Genomic DNA, 20957 nt, shown 5'->3' with positions numbered 1-20957 from the left:
GACTCAGAATAAATCCTTGAAGTCCTCAATGGGGACTTTGACCTAAAACATGATCACCCAAGCATGAAACCCATGCTTTAATAAGTGTAAAAACCCACAATTTAAATATACAACTAATTAGATCAATTATGTGATTTATAATCAACACACCTCTATTCAACTAATTAGCATAGAATTTTGAGAAATATGAGCAAAGACAACTTACCTGTAGCAATGATATTTCTTACTTGTAATTTCAAAATTGAACGCTATTTGAATCCCACTAACCGCAACAAAGTTTTGTGGACAACTCTCCACCCAACCGTAAGCTCAGCTGCACATAATCTTTCTAATCCTAGGTAAGCCTTTGTCTCACAACACTTTTCTCCCATGAGAATGGATGAAGGAATGGATGAATCTCATTCTCCTCATCGTCCATTAAATAGACCAAAAAATGTTAAGGGGTCCGCATACACACATTCCATGTGTCAACATGCAACTTTTATTTCTTTATTTTAAGTTTTACTTTATTTAATATTTTTCTTAATTCAACTCTTTCTTATTTTATTCAGTTTTACTTTTTGTTAACTTTACTTATTTTTACTATTTTTATAGTTTACTTTTATATATATTTATTTAGAACTCAAATTTCTTATTTACTATTTTGTTTATTTATTATTATTATATTCTCTTCATTATTTATTATTTATTTACCATAATTATCTTTTTTTATTATTTATTATTTATTTACTATTATTATTTTTTCTTTATTTTTTACTATTTATTTACCGTTATTATATTTTATTTATTGTTTATTATTTATTTACTTATATTTTAATATTATTTTATTTATTTATTATTATTATTTTTATTATTATTAGGGGACATTACATGATCACCTCTTTAATGAACTTCGTCTCAAAGTTAAGGTGAATCTTTTAACATTTTATTTTATTTAATTATTTATTACTTCACGTTTACCATACACCCTCTGTTGAACTAGTATAACTAGCAAGCATTGAAAATTTCCACAACACCCGGGAAATCCCAAGGAATCTCTGTCCTTTTTCCCACTTTTTGAACCATCCATAAGCCTCATCGGTATGTACCGTATCCCAAGGCTCGCACCCGGCTCAAACCTCATCTACCCCAAGGCAGACACCCGGCTCAGTTACTCCATGCATCTCGAAAGGTTGGCCCACTCCCTCCACACTCACTAAGGTGTACAACGCCAGACATCGAAGTCCTTACACCCCCACCAGACTTCGGCATCCCAATCCATTATCAGTCACTTGGCCTACAATATCAGGCACTTGGTCTCCTCAAGATGGTCCCATAGCCCCTCAAGAGATATCCATCAAGAGCTATACAAGACAAAGGAACCACTAGCATATGTAGTGTTGACTGAGTTTGTCCCCAACCATATGGTGTTACATATTCTCCCTCGCAAGTATGGGTGCCCACAAGATCATGAAATAAACCGGTCCTTGCAGCCCATATGTGAATTTCTTGTCAATCACTACATCTCAACATGTATCCGATGCATTACTTATAATTATAACATCATAGAAGATAACCCACATTCCAACTCTTGCATGTCATCATGAGAACATAACATCCTTGTTATCACAAAATTTTGCATGTCATAAATCTACATACAATTACCACATGCTTCACATCATAATATCCTCCTAAGTTATAAAATCAACATATCAACATCAAAGACATATCATCACATAATAAATGCACATGTCAATATACCTCATATCATAACATCATAATCGCTATGCATATCATATTCATCATAAACATACAACATCATTATCATAACAAATAAATAAATGAGCACCACATATGCATCATTAACCTCTCATCAAAACTATACCATTTACCACATACCATCACGTCATGAAACATCATTAATATGAGAATCATCTCAATACTTATCAAATATAGAACAATAATACACTATAAGCATTCTTATCATGGTTCATCAAAATCAATTTCATTTGCTTGTATAAACAATGAATACCAACTAGGAAATAAGATTATTCAACATCCCTCTATGTTGTAGGCTATCTTCACTAATACTATTAGTGTCATGTTTTTATCAAGATACCAATTACTTTTCAATAATCATTTCCACTTCTGTCAACTACGAAGTTGACCATTTACACCATAGGTATATTGATTTAAGTACATCATTAAATTTCAAATGAGCCTCATTATCTTGAGACTTAATCTCTTGTCATGCAATCTTCCTTCCCCAAGGAAATTTTAGTGGAATTCATTGTTAAGATATTACCAGCTGTATAATTATTCTCTAAATTATTAATATCAATTAAAATTCCATGATCACTATACATATTTTGCTTATCCAAATGGCACAAATACACTTGGTCATCATTATTTAAGTCTTATGTCATGTTTAATCTACCTTCATGAGGGCTTGTTGTCCCTTGGTGATTTATCCATCACATGTGTAATTGTTATTGTACATCCTCAAAATATCTACTTATCTCATCGAGTTCCCATCTTGATACCACTTACCTCGCTTCATACTCAATGTTTTCTCATTAGTCTAAATAGTTTATTTCCTTGAAACGTTTCTCTAGTTTATCATTTGTCATTAGTCACCAATTACAAGTATTCACAAATTCCAATCTTGACACTTTTAAATTTTGTAGGTCATCACTATATGACCCTTACCAATCATGTTGTTCAATCCACTCATCAACATTCTTAAGAGAACCTTCTACTTGATATAGACCCCATAATTTAACCCTAGACATCATTACATTTTCTCAGTTCCCTTCACTCTTTAATGTTATAAAATTTAAGAATGGTATGAACTTTAATTAGCTACTCCAATCTTAAAATTCATATTGTTGTTATTCACACTAGCACCATTCTCGACTATCATTAATGTTGGACTTACCACAAAAAAAGTAATATTTCCCACAATCACCATGAATCATCTAGATGCTACCAAAATATAAGATTCCAATAACATCATTGTAATTAGATTGGCAAATATCATGTTTTTATATCCAATGTGTCATCTTTCCTAAACCATGATACCATAGAACATTAAAATATGTAGCGTAAGTCCTTATTCCAATATGTGTTTTCTTGGTTATTCCCAATTTATGACGAACATGAAGTTATTCCATCCTCAAAAGGAGATACCTCATCTATTATCTTTCATATGAATCACAAACTAAGATCAACGAACACGATAACATATAAATTTGCTAACTTAAGAGTTCATCTTGAATGGACTAATAGAGACTTCTTCAATCCAACTTAGCTTCGAACATCATGAAGAGTTACTATTCTTAATGAATTAACACATTAACTTAACCATAGCTAGATTCACAACAATATTATTAGGTTGCCATTAACTACCTCTTCCAATTATTATAGTCTCAATCCTTACATTGAATTTTCAAGTAAAAATATCACCATGTAAAGTTAGCTTTATATTACAAAATATCTTTCCAGACATTTATTAATCAATTATATATATATATATATATATACCTTGTCCTAACTCACCCAAAATGATTTTTTATTTTTATATTTTTATTTTCAAAAATAATAAATAAATAATTAAAATTCAATCTCTCATTCTTTTTTTTTTTCTTTAACCAATCAACAACTTCTTGTATTTTACTTTTAAATAAAAGTCACAAAATTTTAAAAATAAATCTAATACTTAATAAAACAAATATTTAAAAAATTAAACTTTTTATTCACTAAAATTTCCTTTCTTAAACGTGTCATTTCACTTCAATTCACAGTTAATTAAATATTTTGTTAGTTATATATATACATATATATAAACTCATTATTAACCTGAATAATAAATAAATACTTCTCATTGATATGGCATCTTAAATATAAATGTCCGCATTCACCAGAAGATAGAACGAAGCATTCACTGATCATCTCACAAAGGACTTTGATTCTGGAACGGATATGGAAAGACAAGAGACCCGACAACTTCATGAGCTGTCCCTTGGGCATTTGGTTGGCAACTTGTGGTTAGGCCCGCTGGATGATCCAGCAGTAATGGGTTCAAAACCACACGCACTTCATACTTTGCGTTGGTTGTGCGACGGTTTCTTTTTCATACTTTGCGTTGGTTGGTTGGGCGACCTTTTTTAATCTTATTTTTAGTTAATTTAGTTATTATTTATTTTTTTTAATAAATAAGTATCTAATAATTAAATTATTTCCTTATACTAAATTTTTTTTAATAAAAGAAATTATTCCCCTAAAAACTTATTTCACGGCATAAGTTGTTGATTTTGGGGATTGACGGTTTACTTCATAAATAAAATAATATATTATCTTATATTCATTTTTCTAGATATGGCTTTCTAGTTATGTATTAAGCTATCTCATCACTACTCATTAAAACTACTCATATTTATTTAACACAAAATTAGTAAACACCAAATTTATCCTTAATTTAAAATCTGAATTCAATCCAATTCTCCATAAAACATCTATATCTTACTAAAATAAATTTTAAAATAATATAATAATAATAAATTAGATTCAAAACCTTTTCAAATTTCCTAATTTATTTCTTAAAATATCTCTACATAGTGCAATTAAACATTATTTTAAGTCAATTAAATAATTAACAATTTTAAACTTAAAAATAATCGATCTTTAAAAAATAACTTGAACTTAAAAGTGAAAGCAAAAAAACTTGCAACAGGTCAAAAAGATAACATTACGTTAAGCATGAGAAACATTGTACTTACAATCCCCAAAACCCTATCGTCTCAAAATTTTTGCTATATGAAGTGAAAATAAACACGAAATTACATGTTCCTTTTTTACCATTAAATTTAAAAATTAATCTAATTAATACTATATTTTCTTACTAACTTTTTTTTAATTTAAATTTTAATAATTTCTTGTTAATCCTATCCACACATCAAGACTAAAATTCAAAATGAACCAAAAAAGAAAAGTAGTTACTTATACAAAGAGGAAATAAGAAAATAATGCATGAGCAAAAAAAACAACTTACCCCATGGAAAATAAACCATAGGAATTAAAATACAAAGATATTCTCACTTAATCCCTTAAATTGAAAATTCTGACATCACCATGATATTTGTGCATGGGTAAGTGGCTTTTGAAAATAAGCATTACAGGCTTGGAATTAATGATAATAAATATAAACTTTTGGCTTCTACAATTCATTCACATTGGAGGTAAGTTCATGTAGTAGCTGTAGATCCTTTTTCAGCATATATATATAATATTGAGGTCAGTAACTTATTATTGAAGAACCCAAACACTATAATCTTGATACTGTCTACTGGAGAGGATAGATTGATTTAGAAAAGTAGCCAAAGGACTTGAAGCGTCCATCCCGGTCAACCACAAAATTGTCTTCTCCGGCTATTTTGGCTACGAAATAATTAGTATCAAAGTGCAATTTGCATAGTATCTATCCAAACAAAATAAAATATTGGAGCCAAGGGCCCAAAACATCCACTGTTTTCCTAGCCTATAAAAATCAGCTGGGATTCTAACCTAATCAATGATCCCTCGGATCTGCCTAGCTTTCTCACTATTTAAAAATATACACTAACAGCTAATGGGTAATATCAAGGTAGAATTATCAAGAATTGACTTGAACATGATTGGCCACTAGCACATTATCCTGTCTTCAATAAAATCAAAAAGATTAGCTGGCTAGTTCAAACTTATAAATGGTTTGGAAAATTATATGGTGTTGGTGAATACATGCATGTATTTCTTATAATATTCATATTAACACCAATGTTTCTTAAATCACTTCATTTTGTATCACATCCACTCAAGTGAATTAAAATAACTAATCGTTTTCCACAATATTTTTGGAATTGTTTTGTGTGTGTGTTTTTTTTATTTAACTGATAAGGTTTTCTTCATTCAAATTAAATCTTTGTGTAGCTTGAGGTAGAAGACATTCATTTTTTTTTATTATGTACAATTAATATGAACCCCATATATACGTCATAATAATTTTATAAGATGCCATCTTTAATACAAACGTCATATATACCTAATAATTTTATATATAGTTTAAACATATATACAAAAATAAAAAATTACTTATAGTTATTAACAAATAAAAATATAAAAATCCAAAGGTCCAATAGAGTTGAAACCTTGCTCTTATACCATATGTAACAACCCAAAATTTAAATATACAATTAATTAGATCAATTATGCGATTTATAATTAATACACCTCTATTCAACTAATTTTTGAGAAATATGAGCAAAGACAACTTACCTATAGCAATGATATTCCTTACTTGTAGTTTCGGAGTTGAACGTTATTTGAATCCCGCTAACCGCAACAAAATTTTGGGGAATGACGACTCTCCACCCAACCGTAGGCTCAGCTGCACATAATATTTCTACAGCTGGCCACCCCCAAGCCCTCAATCAAAGTACTATTGCTAAATAATCCATTGTCTCACAACACTCCCCCAAGCCCTCAATCAAAGTACTAATGCTAGAGAATCCATTGTCTCACAACACTTTTCTCCCAAGAGAATGGATGAATCTCATTCTCCTCCTCATCCATTAAATAGATGAAAAACTAGAAAGGGGTCCTGTTAAATTTGGACAACTAGGTCCAAACTCCATGTTCTGATGCTCAGATTAAGAGGCTAATATTTTTGTTGGATTCCTCTTTCTGAGAGGTGTAAAATCCATATAAAAATAGTCTTAATCCGATGAGCAGAACTTATATTTTGAATTTATTATTCTTAATAAATTATATGTGCAAGGTCAGCCAGTTTTGTAATGTAGGCTCACATGCCCAACAGATGTGTCACACACCCTCATTGATGGATATATATACAGGAAAAGTTGGAGAGAATTTTATTACAACACAACTCACATCTTCCTCTCTCATCCTAAAAAGTACGAGCTACCTGGAGGACGAATTTCAGCCACACGTGGGAAGGACGAAGAGAACTTTTCTGCTACTAGGGTTTCTGCTGCTAGGGTTTCGCAGAAGTTTGACCAGCGTTGACTTTGGTCAACGCTTGGTCCAATCAAGCTGAAAACTTGTGGAAGGTTCGATTTTTGAAGGCCGTACTGCCTGGCACAAAAATCGAGGTCAAAGGGTTGACCGTTTTGCTGCTGCGTTGATTTTTAGCTTGTTGCCCCTGCGTTGACCTTTCAGGACAGCGTTGACTTTTGCAGAATTGACTTGGGTTGACTCATCTACTGGTTGGAGGGTTGTTGTGACACATGCTGGGCTGGCTGACCAAAAGAGACTTTGCTGGTTGAAGCATCCTGTTGACCGCCGAAACGAACATACACATTTTTCCTGTTTCTGATTTGTCTTCTGTAAGATCTGCTTATATGTTCTATCTGCATTTTGCTTAACTACTTGTATGATTGCTGTGAGAAAAGTGAAATTGCTCTTAGCATAGAACATCTACAAAACTTTACATGGTATCAGAGCTGAGGTGAAGACAAACTCTATCTATAGCAATCATCATCAAAGGAAATGGATTCCACTAAGCTTGAATTCAGGGAGAATGACAAGCTGACTGGAAGTGATGACTTCCATGCCTGGAAGATGTTATTAGATCTCAAATTGGAAGATCATGATCTCCTAGATCATGTGACAGGGAAGATTCAAGAACCCCCATCAAATGCCTCTGCTGCTGTTAGAAACAAGTATAAGAAGGGAGAAATCAGAGCAAAGTTGTTGATCAGGGAATCCATAAATAAGAGTCTGGTTGCCTACATATCTGAACTAGGCACATCCAAGGAGATGTATGACAAACTGATACTTATGTTTCGAGTAAACAATGTGAACCAAGTGCTATTCCTCAAGAACAAGTTGAAGAATATGAAGAAGGGCCGAGACGAGTCTATTCAAACTTTCTTTATGAAGTTGACCGAAACCAGGAACAATCTGCTAGCTATTGGGGAGACAATAGCTGATCGTGAGATGGTTCTCACCGCACTTGGAGGACTTTCATATGAATGGCAAGTATTCACAACTACCATTCTCAACAATAATACCATCCCTAACTTTGATGAGCTTCTGTCTAGATGTATGCAAGAAGAAACAAGGATGAAGGAATTTGATAATGAAAGAAATGCTGCCTATGTTGCTCATTCCCGAAAGAAGAACTCTGGTGGTTCTAAGGACAAAGGAAGGACTAAGACTCAAGAGAAGAAGGGTAAATGTTTCACCTGCCATAGGACTGGACACTATGCTAGAGAATGCCCCTTCAAGAAGAATTCTCCCGATAGTGACGACAACAACAACAACCGAAGGAATGGGAATCGAAAAAATGACAAATCCAAAGGAAAGAGGAAGGCTCACTTTGAAGGAAACAATCCACCTTCTAAAAGGACCAGAAATACCAGGTATGAGGAGTCTAATGTTGTTGATAAAAGAAATGAGTATATTCTAATATCTGCTCTCTCAGCTGCATCTCCGCCCGACACTATGGATGTCTGGCTAATCGATAGTGGTGCCTCAAGACACATCACCGGATTCAAGGAAGCACTTTCTGACATGGTTGAAAGGGATACTGATTTAGAAATTATCCTTGGGGATAATACCACTTATCCTGTGAAAGGGACCGGGACTGTGACCCTCCACTTGTCTCAAGGACAAGTCCTCCATCTACAAGATGTACTCTATGTACCCAAATTGAAGAAGAACCTTGTGTCTGTATCTGCCATGGAAGACAAAGGATTCAATGTAACTTTCTCTGATGGAAAGGTACTCATGTGGAAGAAGAGCTTCAAGGAAGCTATCTCAATTGGTTTTAGAGTTGGTACACTCTACCAGGTTGGAGGGAGTCCGTTGGGAGCTATGACTTGTGATACTATCCGTCAAACCGAACTTTGGCACCGAAGATTTGGACACCTTCATTACAAGGCTCTTCCCGAAGCAAGGAAGGTGGTGACAGGGATGCCTGATTTTGGAAATAATCATGAAGGTGTATGTAAGGGCTGTGCTGAAGGAAAACATTCAAGGGGACCTTTCCCCTCAAGTGTCACAAAGACATCTGAGATATTGCAACTGGTCCATTCTGATCTTTCCAGTATGTTGCCTGTAACATCCCTAGGGGGATGTTCTTACTATATGACATTTACTGATGACTTCTCTCGCAAAACCTAGATATACTTCTTGAAGAAGAAGGATGAGGCTTTCATGTGGTTCCGTACCTTCAAAGCCTTGGTGGAAAATATGACTGGAAAGAAGATCAAGATTTTGAGGACTGACAATGGCACTGAATATGAGTCAAATGAGTTCAAAGACTTTTGCAGAGAAGCTGGCATTAAGAGGGAGACTACCACTGCATATACTCCTGAGCAGAATGGTGTTGCTGAACGCAAGAATAGGACTATTGTGGAAGCTGCCCGTGCCATGCTATGTGACCAGGGTCTTCCAAAGTTTCTGTGGGGAGAAGCTGCAAATACTGCTGTGTACATTCAAAACCGGTGCCCTCATTCCGCTTTGGACTCCAAAACTCCCGAAGAGGTTTTCTCTGGTAAGAAACCTGATGTCTCACATTTTAGAATTTTTGGATGTCCTGTCTATTTTCATGTGCCGAAAAAAAAGAGAAGTAAGCTGGATGCTACTGGAAAGAAAGGAATGTTTGTGGGCTACAGTGAGACTTCTAAGGCATATAGAGTCTATGTACCTGGTCAAAGGGAAGTAGAGATAAAGCCATGATGTCACTTTTGACGAAGATGCTTCCCTGAAGAAAGTAGTAGATCTTCCTAGATCTGAAGAAAATCATGAAGAAAGACCTAGAAATCTGGAAGAACCCCAGGATGAGACTATGCCTGATGTTGAAGAGCCAATGGACCCTATTGATCCTTCCCCTTCTCTAGGAAAGAGGCCATCATGGCTCAGGGACACCCTCGAAGATGCTAAGGGTCATGCTGCCCCAAGGGGGACATTCCGAGAAAGCAAGAAGCCGTGTAGATACCAAGGGTATCTAGCTGCCATGAGTTCTATTATAAAATCTGAACCTAAATCTTTTGAGGAAGCCATCAAGCATCAAGTCTAGAAGGATGCTATGCATGAAGAATATGAGGCTATTATGAAGAATGATGTCTGGGATGTGGTCCCGAGACCGAAAGACAAATCTGTTGTCACCTCTAAATGGCTCTACAAGATTAAACATGGACCTGATGGGAGTGCTGAAAAGTTTAAGGCAAGATTTGTTGCCCGTGGCTTCTCTCAAAAGGAAGGAATTGACTATGACGATATATTTGCACCTGTGGCACGATATACCACCATCCGATCCATCATAGCCCTTGCTGCTACGCAAGGATGGAGTCTTCATCAGATGGATGTCAAGACCGCTTTTCCGCATGGTGCAATAAAGGAAGAGGTGTATGTAGAACAACCTCTGGGATTTGAAGTTCTAGATCGAGACACTTATGTCTGCAGGTTGAAGAAAGCCCTCTATGGGTTAAAGCAAGCACCCAGAGCTTGGTATGAGAGGATGGATAGTTACTTGATGAAGCTGGGCTTCACTCGAAGCAATGCTGATCCAAACCTTTACTTTAAGGTTGTGGAAGGAAAGCCTCTCATTCTAGTGCTGTAGGTGGACGACCTCTTCCTGATAGGTGATGACCCTCTCATTCATCAATGTAAGAGGGAGCTTGCTGCTGAGTTCGAAATGAAAGACCTAGGACTGATGCACTATTTCCTAGGCCTGGAGGTCTGGCAGAGACCTGGAGAGATTTTCCTTTCTCAAGGAAAGTATATTGTGAAGCTTCTGGAAAGATTTGGGATGGTGGACTGTAAGTCCGTGTCGACACCAATGGAACTCAACTTTAAGAAGTTGAGTGGCAGCGCTGCAGGGCCTATCTTGGCCAATCCTACTGAGTATCGTCAACTCATAGGAGCTTTGATGTTCTTAGTGAACACCCGTCCGGACATATGTTTTGCAGTGAATACTTTGAGTCAACAGATGGTTGAGCCTCATCATGTTCACTGGGTTGGTGCCAAGAATCTTTTGAGATATCTTCGGGGCACGATAAACCATGGGCTGAGATACACTGCCGGGAGTGTGATACTCGGTGGATATACTGATGCCGATTGGGCTGGCAGTGTGGTGGATCGTAAGAGCACATCTGGATGCTGTTTCAATCTTGGTTCTGCTTCGATCTCATGGATGAGCAGGAAGCAGAAGTCGGTGGCTTTGAGCACCGCGGAGGCCGAATACATTGCTGCTAGTATGGCCTGTTGTGAAGCAGTTTGGTTGAGGAAGCTCTTTAGTGCGCTGTTCCAACATGTGCTAGATACCACTGTGATACTCTGTGATAATCAGAGTGGGATTCGTATGACTGAGAATCCTGTGTTCCACGACCGATCCAAGCATATTGATATCAAGTACCACTTTATCCGGGATATGGTACAGCGAGGCGCCGTAAGGCTCGATCATATAGGAACTGATGAGCAGGTCGCGGATATTCTCACTAAGCCCCTGGGGAAGGTCAAGTTCCTAACCTTCCGTGAGAGTCTTGGTGTCGTGGAAAGACCCTATGATGTGGGTCCTGTTGGACGATGAGCTCTGGGAGCTCTGGGGGGCTTTAGGGATAGCTTCTCGGAGCTATAAGCACTCATAATGCTTCTGCCCCACCCTTGTGGTTATTGAGCTGGTTCGCCACTCATTTATCTGTGCCCCGTATGCATCCTACCCATTGAGTTCAGGGCTCATGGGAAGTACCTCTCATTTGGCCAATGAGGTGTGGAAAAGCTAGAGACTATTAGCAAAGACTGATGGACGCATCAGAGATTGCCGTACTCTCTATCTAGGATGGCATGGTCCAACCACTTGATCTGGGATCAAGATTTGTGAGGTCTGGGACCTCTGGACTGATTATGTCAGTCGGGGGATGATGTCTTTGTGACTGACCCACTTCTGTTCTGAAATAAAGAAGCCAGCAAAGCAAGTTTCGGCGGGATGACTCACGATGTTAATTGCACTAATAGATGGAGTTCTCCCTAGTTGAGAGGGAGTGTTAAATTTGGACAACTAGGTCCAAACTCCATGTTCTGATGCTCAGATTAAGAGGCTAATATTTTTGTTGGATTCCTCTTTCTGAGAGGTGTAAAATCCATATAAAAATAGTCTTAATCCGATGAGCAGAACTTATATTTTGAATTTATTATTCTTAATAAATTATATGTGCAAGGTCAGCCAGTTTTGTAATGTAGGCTCACATGCCCAACAGATGTGTCACACACCCTCATTGATGGATATATATACAGGAAAAGTTGGAGAGAATTTTATTACAACACAACTCACATCTTCCTCTCTCATCCTAAAAAGTACGAGCTACCTGGAGGACGAATTTCAGCCACACGTGGGAAGGACGAAGAGGACTTTTCTGCTGCTAGGGTTTCTACTGCTAGGGTTTCGCAGAAGTTTGACCAGCGTTGACTTTGGTCAACGCTTGGTCCAATCAAGCTGAAAACTTGTGGAAGGTTCGATTTTTGAAGGCCGTACTGCCTGGCACAAAAATCGAGGTCAAAGGGTTGACCGTTTTGCTGCTGCGTTGATTTTTAGCTTGCTGCCCCTGCGTTGACCTTTCAGGACAGCGTTGACTTTTGCAGAATTGACTTGGGTTGACTCATCTACTGGTTGGAGGGTTGTTGTGACACATGCTGGGCTGGCTGACCAAAAGAGACTTTGCTGGTTGAAGCATCCTGTTGACCGCCGAAACGAACATACACATTTTTCCTGTTTCTAATTTGTCTTCTGTAAGATCTGCTTATATGTTCTATCTGCATTTTGCTTAACTACTTGTATGATTGCTGTGAGAAAAGTGAAATTGCTCTTAGCATAGAACATCTACAAAACTTTACAGGTCCGCATGCACACATTCCATGCGTCAACATGTAGCTTTTATTTCTTTATTTTAAGTTTTACTTAATTTAATATTCCTCTTAATTTAGCTCTTTCTTATTTTATTCCTTTTTATTTTTTGTTAACTTTACTTATTTTTACTATTTTTATAGTTTACTTTTATATATATTTATTTAGAACACCAGTTTATTATTTACTATTTTATTTATTATTATTATTATATTATCTTCATTATTTATTATTATTATTATATTTTCTTTATTATTTATTTACTATTATTATCTTTACTTTATTTTTTACTATTTATTTACCATTATTATCTTTTCTTTATTGTTTATTATTTATTTACTTATATTTTAATATTATTATTATTATTATCATTATTAGGGGACATTACAATAAGTTATAATAATAATGATAAAAATATTTTCTTCATTCTTTTGATACGTACATTTCATTGTGACTCAAATACATTTATGAAGACCAAACCTAGTTACATATTTCAACAACACCTTGCGTCGGGCCTGGAACGACGCCTCGGACACATTGATGCAGCTAAAAAGAAAAGTAAAAGCATAATAGGTCACATTCAACAAGAAAATGTACCACAAAATGAAAAATATGGTAGGGACAAACACATTTAGCATGTGGGCAAAAGCCAATACATGAGCTCTACCCCATCATCATGGCCATCACCCTGGTTCCTACAGGCTCTATGAGCCTCCTTCATCATATAGGAATCCATGATTGTCCCAACCCCTGGTGGGCAATGAACTGCCCTACTTTAAAGAGGGGTATTTGCTGCTATATCTCACACATCATGCTCTTATCCCTTGAGCCCCAAGTAGTTAATTAACGAAAAATCATAAAAAGGCGAAAGGCACATAAAGAAGGGTAGAAAAATCAAGGTCGGGGCACCTCATGTACCACGATTGTTCCCTCCTATACATTATATACCCAAGTGTGGGCTTTCATTTTACTGGCTACCCTTGTACCACAGCATGTGGCCTAGGGCTGCCCCTTTTTGTTCCCTACTCCATCCATCTCTTTATCACATGCCACCACCTTTTAAAGGATGTACCTTGAACATGTTATTCCCTTTAGAAGTAGAAGCCACCTAATGTGATACATGGTTAACCCCATTTGGAACTTGAAGACATTAGCACCTGACAAAAGTGAAAATTCCTAGACCAAAATCCCTACTGCAGTAAATTGATGTTACTTCTCCTACTTGTTAATCCATTCAAGTTATTTACGGTGTTCTACTGTAAATATCGAAGTAAATACATTGCAGCCTTCACTCTTTAATTATTATATGCGGAAATAAGAAACTGAACAAGAAAGAAATACACAACACATCTACACAGTTGTTTTTGGACAAATGTCCCCGGAAAAACCCAATGCGGGAAAACCGGTGCAACATCTAAGGGTTTTATTATTAGGCAGTAGTAATTCTGAATACAATCTCTGGATGCCTTGTTGGCTATCTAGTACAGAAAATTTTACTGCCAGAGAGATGAGTGAGATTACCTCACACTATCACTAGAAATTTTCGCTGATCCAGCCACTGAAAGGGCTGCCTCTACACAGTCTCTACGCAATCCCTGCGTAGGCCATGCGTCACAGCTACTGGAGTCTGTTTCACTCCTCCTGGCTGATCGATTTGCCTCTGAGACTTCAACTTCTGCCCTCCCAGTCTCACACCCTGGCTTCTGGCTCTAAAAATCGATTCTCCAACAAATTTATGAATCCCCTCTGGGCTTCTGCGTGGCCCTGCGTCAGCCTCTCTGGCTCTACATTGCCTCTACTGGATCTCTCTTTGCCTTATCTGCTGAGTATCCCCGGATTAGGAGAAATCTCCAACCAATGCCCCAGATTAACTTAGATCATTTTGGCTTGATGCTCGTCTTCTTCTAGAAGTTTCACCCACAGTTAGATTAATACTTATTTTAATTTCCTAAGTTTAGACTTAAGGTCTCATTAAAAATAATTAATTCTTTCAATAAAATTGTCTCCAGGTGGAATTTCCCAAAACGATTTCTGGGTATTGGAGAATGCATGTGTCTAAACCTCCCTGCAAATTTTGAGACTTAGAGCACATCCGATGCTACCAGAAATCAACACTCCCTCTTAGCGAGGAATGTGCTCTAGCAATGCACCCTGTTGAAGCATCACTCTGTTTTGTAACATCTCCTTCTGCGTTGTTGATGTTTGACATCTTGTCTACCAACTACTACGCAAATGTTGCATATGTACTGTCGCTGACCCTTCCACTGTCAACACTGCATCCGTATTGCAACTCCCTCTCAATTCTGCATTCGTGCTGCTGTTGGCACTGCCTCTGCCAATGCTACATCTGCACTGCAATCTTCTCCAACTATTGTTGCTACTGCATTAGCAACGGAAAAGCACCCCAAATTATTGAACTGGTGTTCAGTATGATGCATCTCGTTGTTGGAGTTCTAACTGCTATTATTCTCTACGCTGACCCTCTGAAGCATTTGTGCTGCTACTAACCTCTGCTCTGTGCCAACTACACTGCTATCAGCTCTGCTTTGCGTTGCTCAGTCTCTGGCGCTCCTAGCCACTGCAACTCACTCCAACACTCCTCTGCACCAACTAACATTGGTCCATTCTGCTACTTTTGATTTGGGCTCCCGTAGCAAGGAATTGATCTGAGAGTTGGACTCCTCAAGGATCCTGCCCAACTGCAGTCCTCTCGAACTACAGCGCTAAATATCCCACTTCCCTCCTAGAGATGCCTGGGCTGTCATGGCAAACTCCTCCTCCTCGATCTTCAAGGGTGCAGCCTTCGGATCATGCTTCTCATCTTTGTCCTTCTTTCTGAGAGGACATTGTGTTGCGTAGTGACCGAATTCACCACACCTGAAGCATTTAATCTTCGAGACGTCCTTCTTCTTTCTCCGCTAATCCTGTTGCCCCTTTGATGCAAGGGTTGCATTTTCTTCCTCCTCCTTGGGCTTCGACCCACTACTACTACTTCCGTCAAGTTTACACTTGACCAAGTCTCTCCTCAGCGCTTCCTGCTTAAGAGCTACCCACATTCCATCCCAGTCTGGCAAAGTCACCCTGCCCAGGATGCTTTGGACAAAAAACTTGCCACTCCTCGGAAACTAAATTCAGGGCCAATCTTACCATCTCAGAAGCTTGAAGCGTTGACCACACGGTTGCCAACTCGTCTCAGGTCTCCTGAAGCTTAGTAAGGAACGGATCAATGTGTTCCCCCTTCTGCATTTGCATAGATCCCATCTTCTGTTCCAAGTACATCTTTCGTTGCTCGGAAGATCGTTGAAATAGCGTCGACAAAGAATCCCACATCTCCTTGGCAGTGTCTTTGCCAGCGATGTGACAGACTACATGATCCTTCACTCTGTCAAGAATCACTCTCTTGGTCTTTGCCATTTCTCCCTTGTACTTCTTGAGCGGATCTAGATCCGCAGGCTCAGCTACCACGCTATCAACGTAGATCTTGAGAAAATGTTCATCTAGAAGGCATGACATCCTCGCCTTCCAAATCACATAGTTGGATGCACCATCCAACCGATCCTGATCTCTCAATCCACTGGCTGCCATCTCTGCCAATCAAAAAAGTCAAATGACCTCCTCTCTCTTGTTGTTGCTTAGCAAATGAGAATTCAAATTCCCTGGCTAGGAATTCTCTGAGGAAGAAATTCCCTCAAGTGTCTCCTCTTCCTTCTAACGTCTTTCTGCCCAGCAACTGCCTGCAGAAAACTGCGTCACACCAGAAAACTCCTCTTTGTTAAAGCTTCTGCTGTGCTGCTCCTTCTGTCGCTAACAGATTTTGATATGGAAATCCTACCTCTCTGTCGACTCACTGAAAGAGAGATTTACCAAAAAAATCTAGCCCTTTTGGCCTAAACTGCACAATCCCTCTGGGATTCAAATTGTTGCCTCTACAGGAATTTCGAAGTCCCTTCCTCCTTCAACACTGGGCTCTTTCGGCATTGCTCTCTTATTTCACCTGCAGCTCCGATACCATGTGAAAATCCATAGACCGGAATCCCTACTGCAATAAACTGATGTTACTTCTCCTACTTGTTAATCCATTCAAGTTATTTGCGGTGTTCTATTGTAAATATCGAAGTAAATACACTGCAGCCTTCACTCTTTAATTATTATATGCGGAAACAAGAAATTGAACAAGAAAGAAATACACAACACATCTACACAATTGTTTTTGGACAAATGTCCCCGGAAAAACCCCATGCGGGAAAACGGTGTCGCAGTTGAGGGTTTTATTATTAAGCAGTAGTAATTCTGAATTCAATCTTTGGATGCCCTGATGGCTATCCAGTACAGAGAATATTACTGACAGAGAGATGAGTGAGATTACCTCACACTATCACTGGAAATCCTGGTTGATCCAGCCATTGAATGGACTACCCCTCGCTGCCTCTGCATAGTCTCTATGCAATCCCTGCGTAGGCCCTGCGTCATAGCTACTAGGGTCTATGTCACTCATCCCGGCTGATCAATTTGCCTCTGAGACTTCGACTTCTTCCCTCCAGGTCTCACACCCCGGCTTCTGGCTCTGAAAAGCGATTCTCCAACAAATTTATGAATCCCCTTTGGGCTTCTGCGTTGCTTCTGCGTGGCCCTGCGTCAGCCTCTCTGGCTTTGTGTTGCCTCTACGTGGCCCTACGTCAGCCTCTCTAACTCTGCGCTGCCTCTGCTGGATCTCTCTCTACCTTCTCTGTTGAGTATTCCCGAATCAAGAGAAATATCCAACCGGAACTATCCCTGCCCCTCACTGCAAAAGATCACTTCGAAATTCTTTCTGGCAGTTGCTCTGCTTCAGAAATTTGATCTTTTGATCTTCACTCGATGTGTTCTCCAAGTGCCCCTCAAGCCTCTTTTTATATCTTTCTATTGGACAACTAATGGCCCAAATTAACTTCTAATCAATGGCTTAGATCATTTTGGCTTGATCCTCGTCTTCTTCTAGAAGTTTCACCCACATTTAGATTAATACCCTTTAATTTTTTAATTTCATAAGTTTAGACTTAGGGTCTCATTAAAAATAATTAATTATTTTAATAAAACTGTCTCCGGGAGTAATTTCACAAAACGATTTCTGGGTATTGGAGAATGCATGTGTCTAAGCCTCCCTGCAAATTTTGAGACTTAGAGCAGATCTGATACTACCAAAAATCAACACCAAAGCTCATTATCGAAGGGCAGGCCATTATGAAGTCTCCACTTGTGGTCCATGGTTTGTAAGCTCTTTTACTCGATTTCCTTGATGATTTGTTGTAGTGGAAGGCTAGGGGACGCATTAAATCTTATGCACAATTGCAGATGGTCTCCATCTTGGGTTTGGTCTCCCTATACGGGGTCCTAACCCTCCAGAGGGCTACATTGGCACATGTAGGGTGTGTGTTAAGAGCCATGGGCCTCCACAGTAGTCCATAGATCCCCAAAGATGTTCAGAGATTGCCCGAGATTCACCTATTGGACGAGGAAGATGCACCTGGTTCACCTCTGCCCAACTTGCCCCACAGTTGTACCATGCACTTGGCAGATGACCCAAGACTTGTATGTTGATGTGGCATCATTTACACCATCATCTGAGCCCTTACAGATGGTCTACAAGCATCTTCGACTTACTTGGAGACCCATGAGGTCACTTGTGTGCCCTCACAGCCATTGGGAGCACCACAGGTTTATTATGTGGAGAACAAGGGGCTAACCCCTTGTCCATTACTTTTGGAAGTCCAACTCATCATTTTGGCACTTATGGACTTCATCAAGTCTCTTAGAGAGCCCAACGACATGCATTATTGATTATTCAACCTCTTGGGAGGCTTATTATTTTATTTATGAGCTAGTTTGGTGGGATTGTCACCAATAGATAGTTATTTGCACATTATTTTAGTTGATGGGCTAATGTAGGCTCAAATTAGGTAATTTGAAATCCTAATGAGTGTATAAATAGGAGAGACATGAATTCATTTGTATCATCACTTGGATTGGATCATTCTTTCTCTTGAGAATTTCGCATTTCTTTCTTGGAGGACAAATTGAAGCATGGATGAATTTTGATGTTTGGATTGGATTTTCTTATCTTATAGCTTCTTTATTGGCAAATGTATTGATGGTTGGATATATTTTCTTACATGTAAGTACAACTTTGATGCTATTTTCTTTTATTTTGTCACATACATTGATCATCGGATTTTCACTATTTTAGGGCTAATTGTTGCATGCATTTACTTATTCATTGTGGAATTATGTTTCTATAGCATATCTCTATGTACAAGCCATGTTTGTTGAACGAATTGTCCTAGAGATGAAGTTATCTCAATAAGCCATCTTCATCTACAAGTGAAGTATAAATGCTTTAGCGTCACTTTCTTTTTTTGCCCTAACATTGGACAAAGTTGCCCTTAGAGCCTCCTTGAGCTAGAAACGAGATCCTTCATCATAATTCTTCCTGACTCCATATCCCCAAAAGGAATTAGGCACTGGTCCACCATAAGGTGGTCACGTTAAATCTTTTCTTTACCTTTTTCCCTTATTTTCTAGGTCTAGCCACGCTAGGCCACCTAGGGAATCACTTTCCCGACAAAGTAGCCATAGAAAAAGTCCAATCTCCTAGCGTCTACTGTGTTGGTGTGTCTTCAAGGTCTCCTCCAAATTTGAAGAAACTCTGATGATGGGATTATGAGATATCCCAAGCCCTACCTCTGAGATCAAACTTTGCCCTAGTGTTCCCTAGGCTAGTACCTCATAGGATCAATTTGACACCTTTAAGTGGAAATTCTTGTTTTGATCCTTTCCCCTTCCTTGTTTAGGTTAAGATCATCATTGGTTGCTAAACTCCCTCCCCTTAACCTAACCTGGGTCCACTTGGTCCCGTGTGGTCCCATACCTTTGAAAAGTCAATTCTTCAAGAACCACTTGGGAAACCAAGTTCAATAAGGATTATAGGGATTGGGAAACTCCTTTACAAGGCATATTCCTTAAACCTAGCCCTTAAATCCTCACCTCCTTCTCCTAGAAAGCTTTGTACCTTGCTTGAAGAGCAAGCAAGCTCCATTCTTAACCTCCTTCTAGGAAAAGGATCATTAAGGTCACTTCACATCCATTTGTTGGTTCATCTTTCACAAGTGACTTTCTATATACAGGGTCTCCTCCCATCAGTGAAAGTCCGTAAAGAGTAGGGAGTCTTAGCCGAAGTGACCGTGGGCTAAGTCTCCATCGTTGCCCTTGACCTCGCAGTTGTCCCTTTAGGAGTCCCTTTAGGCCCCCTGCTAGTTTGAGCGGTAACAAAGCCCACTAGAAGGCTGATCCATCATATACGAAAGGGCACCATGGCATGACCCATGATAACCCATTCAAAAAACTGAAATAGATGAGTCTCCATCCAAATCCATCAAGTGATATCATAATACTCCAAAATAAGCACACGGGTGAAAAACCGTCATAATGGAAACAATCTCCACGAAAGTGTGCATCAACTAGGTGTCCCTAGTCCATCGAATGATCCATCAGTGTTACTCTGCAAACCTCTAACATTTGTGATGAAAATCATAGTCTAAGACCACATACAATCTGATGGGTAATGCTAAACACATGAAGTTTAAAACTATTCTGAAAAAGTGTGTATGCCAACTCAGGACAAAACCATGGCAGTATGGGCATTGAACCTGGCCCAAAAGTCTCTTTCAGAATACCCACAATAGCAAACTTCCAAAAAAAACACGCTACTGCAATGCCTGAGAGCCATTTTATAGCTAGCTATCCCACAATTTTTAGAAAGCAATAGTTGCAATCCTTGATAATTAACACTTATGAGTGGGATGTTATTAAACAATGATATAAGTTGAGTTACAAGTCTCATCAGTGTGAAGGACCTTAATGTGAGTATGCATAGTAGAAACCATAATTGCGAGCATGCGTAACAGTAGCCATTAACGTGAACATACATGAGCAATTCTTCATGTCAATAAAAGAACAAGAAGAAAGCTCCCACATAATTACTTTTACTCACAAAGTCGTCATATTTTAAGGCTGCCATGCAACCTATAAATCACCCTAGTCT

General features: G+C 38.4%; 1 protein-coding gene across 7 annotated transcripts in view; it reads right to left on the bottom strand.

Moving 5' to 3' along the window:
* LOC149154467 (ZIP metal ion transporter family) overlaps positions 1–20957 on the bottom strand; it is a 311479-nt gene that overhangs the window by 254881 nt on the left and 35641 nt on the right. The gene's annotated exons all lie outside the window — the stretch shown is intronic.

Source organism: Pinus tabuliformis, chromosome 9 (assembly GCF_031772625.1).
Source record: "Pinus tabuliformis cultivar Carrire ecotype Pingquan chromosome 9, CPIR1, whole genome shotgun sequence".
In the NCBI taxonomy this organism is placed as follows: Eukaryota; Viridiplantae; Streptophyta; class Pinopsida; order Pinales; family Pinaceae; genus Pinus; species Pinus tabuliformis.
Note: the sequence above shows the minus strand (reverse complement) of the source record. Positions and strands in the feature narration are given on the sequence as shown.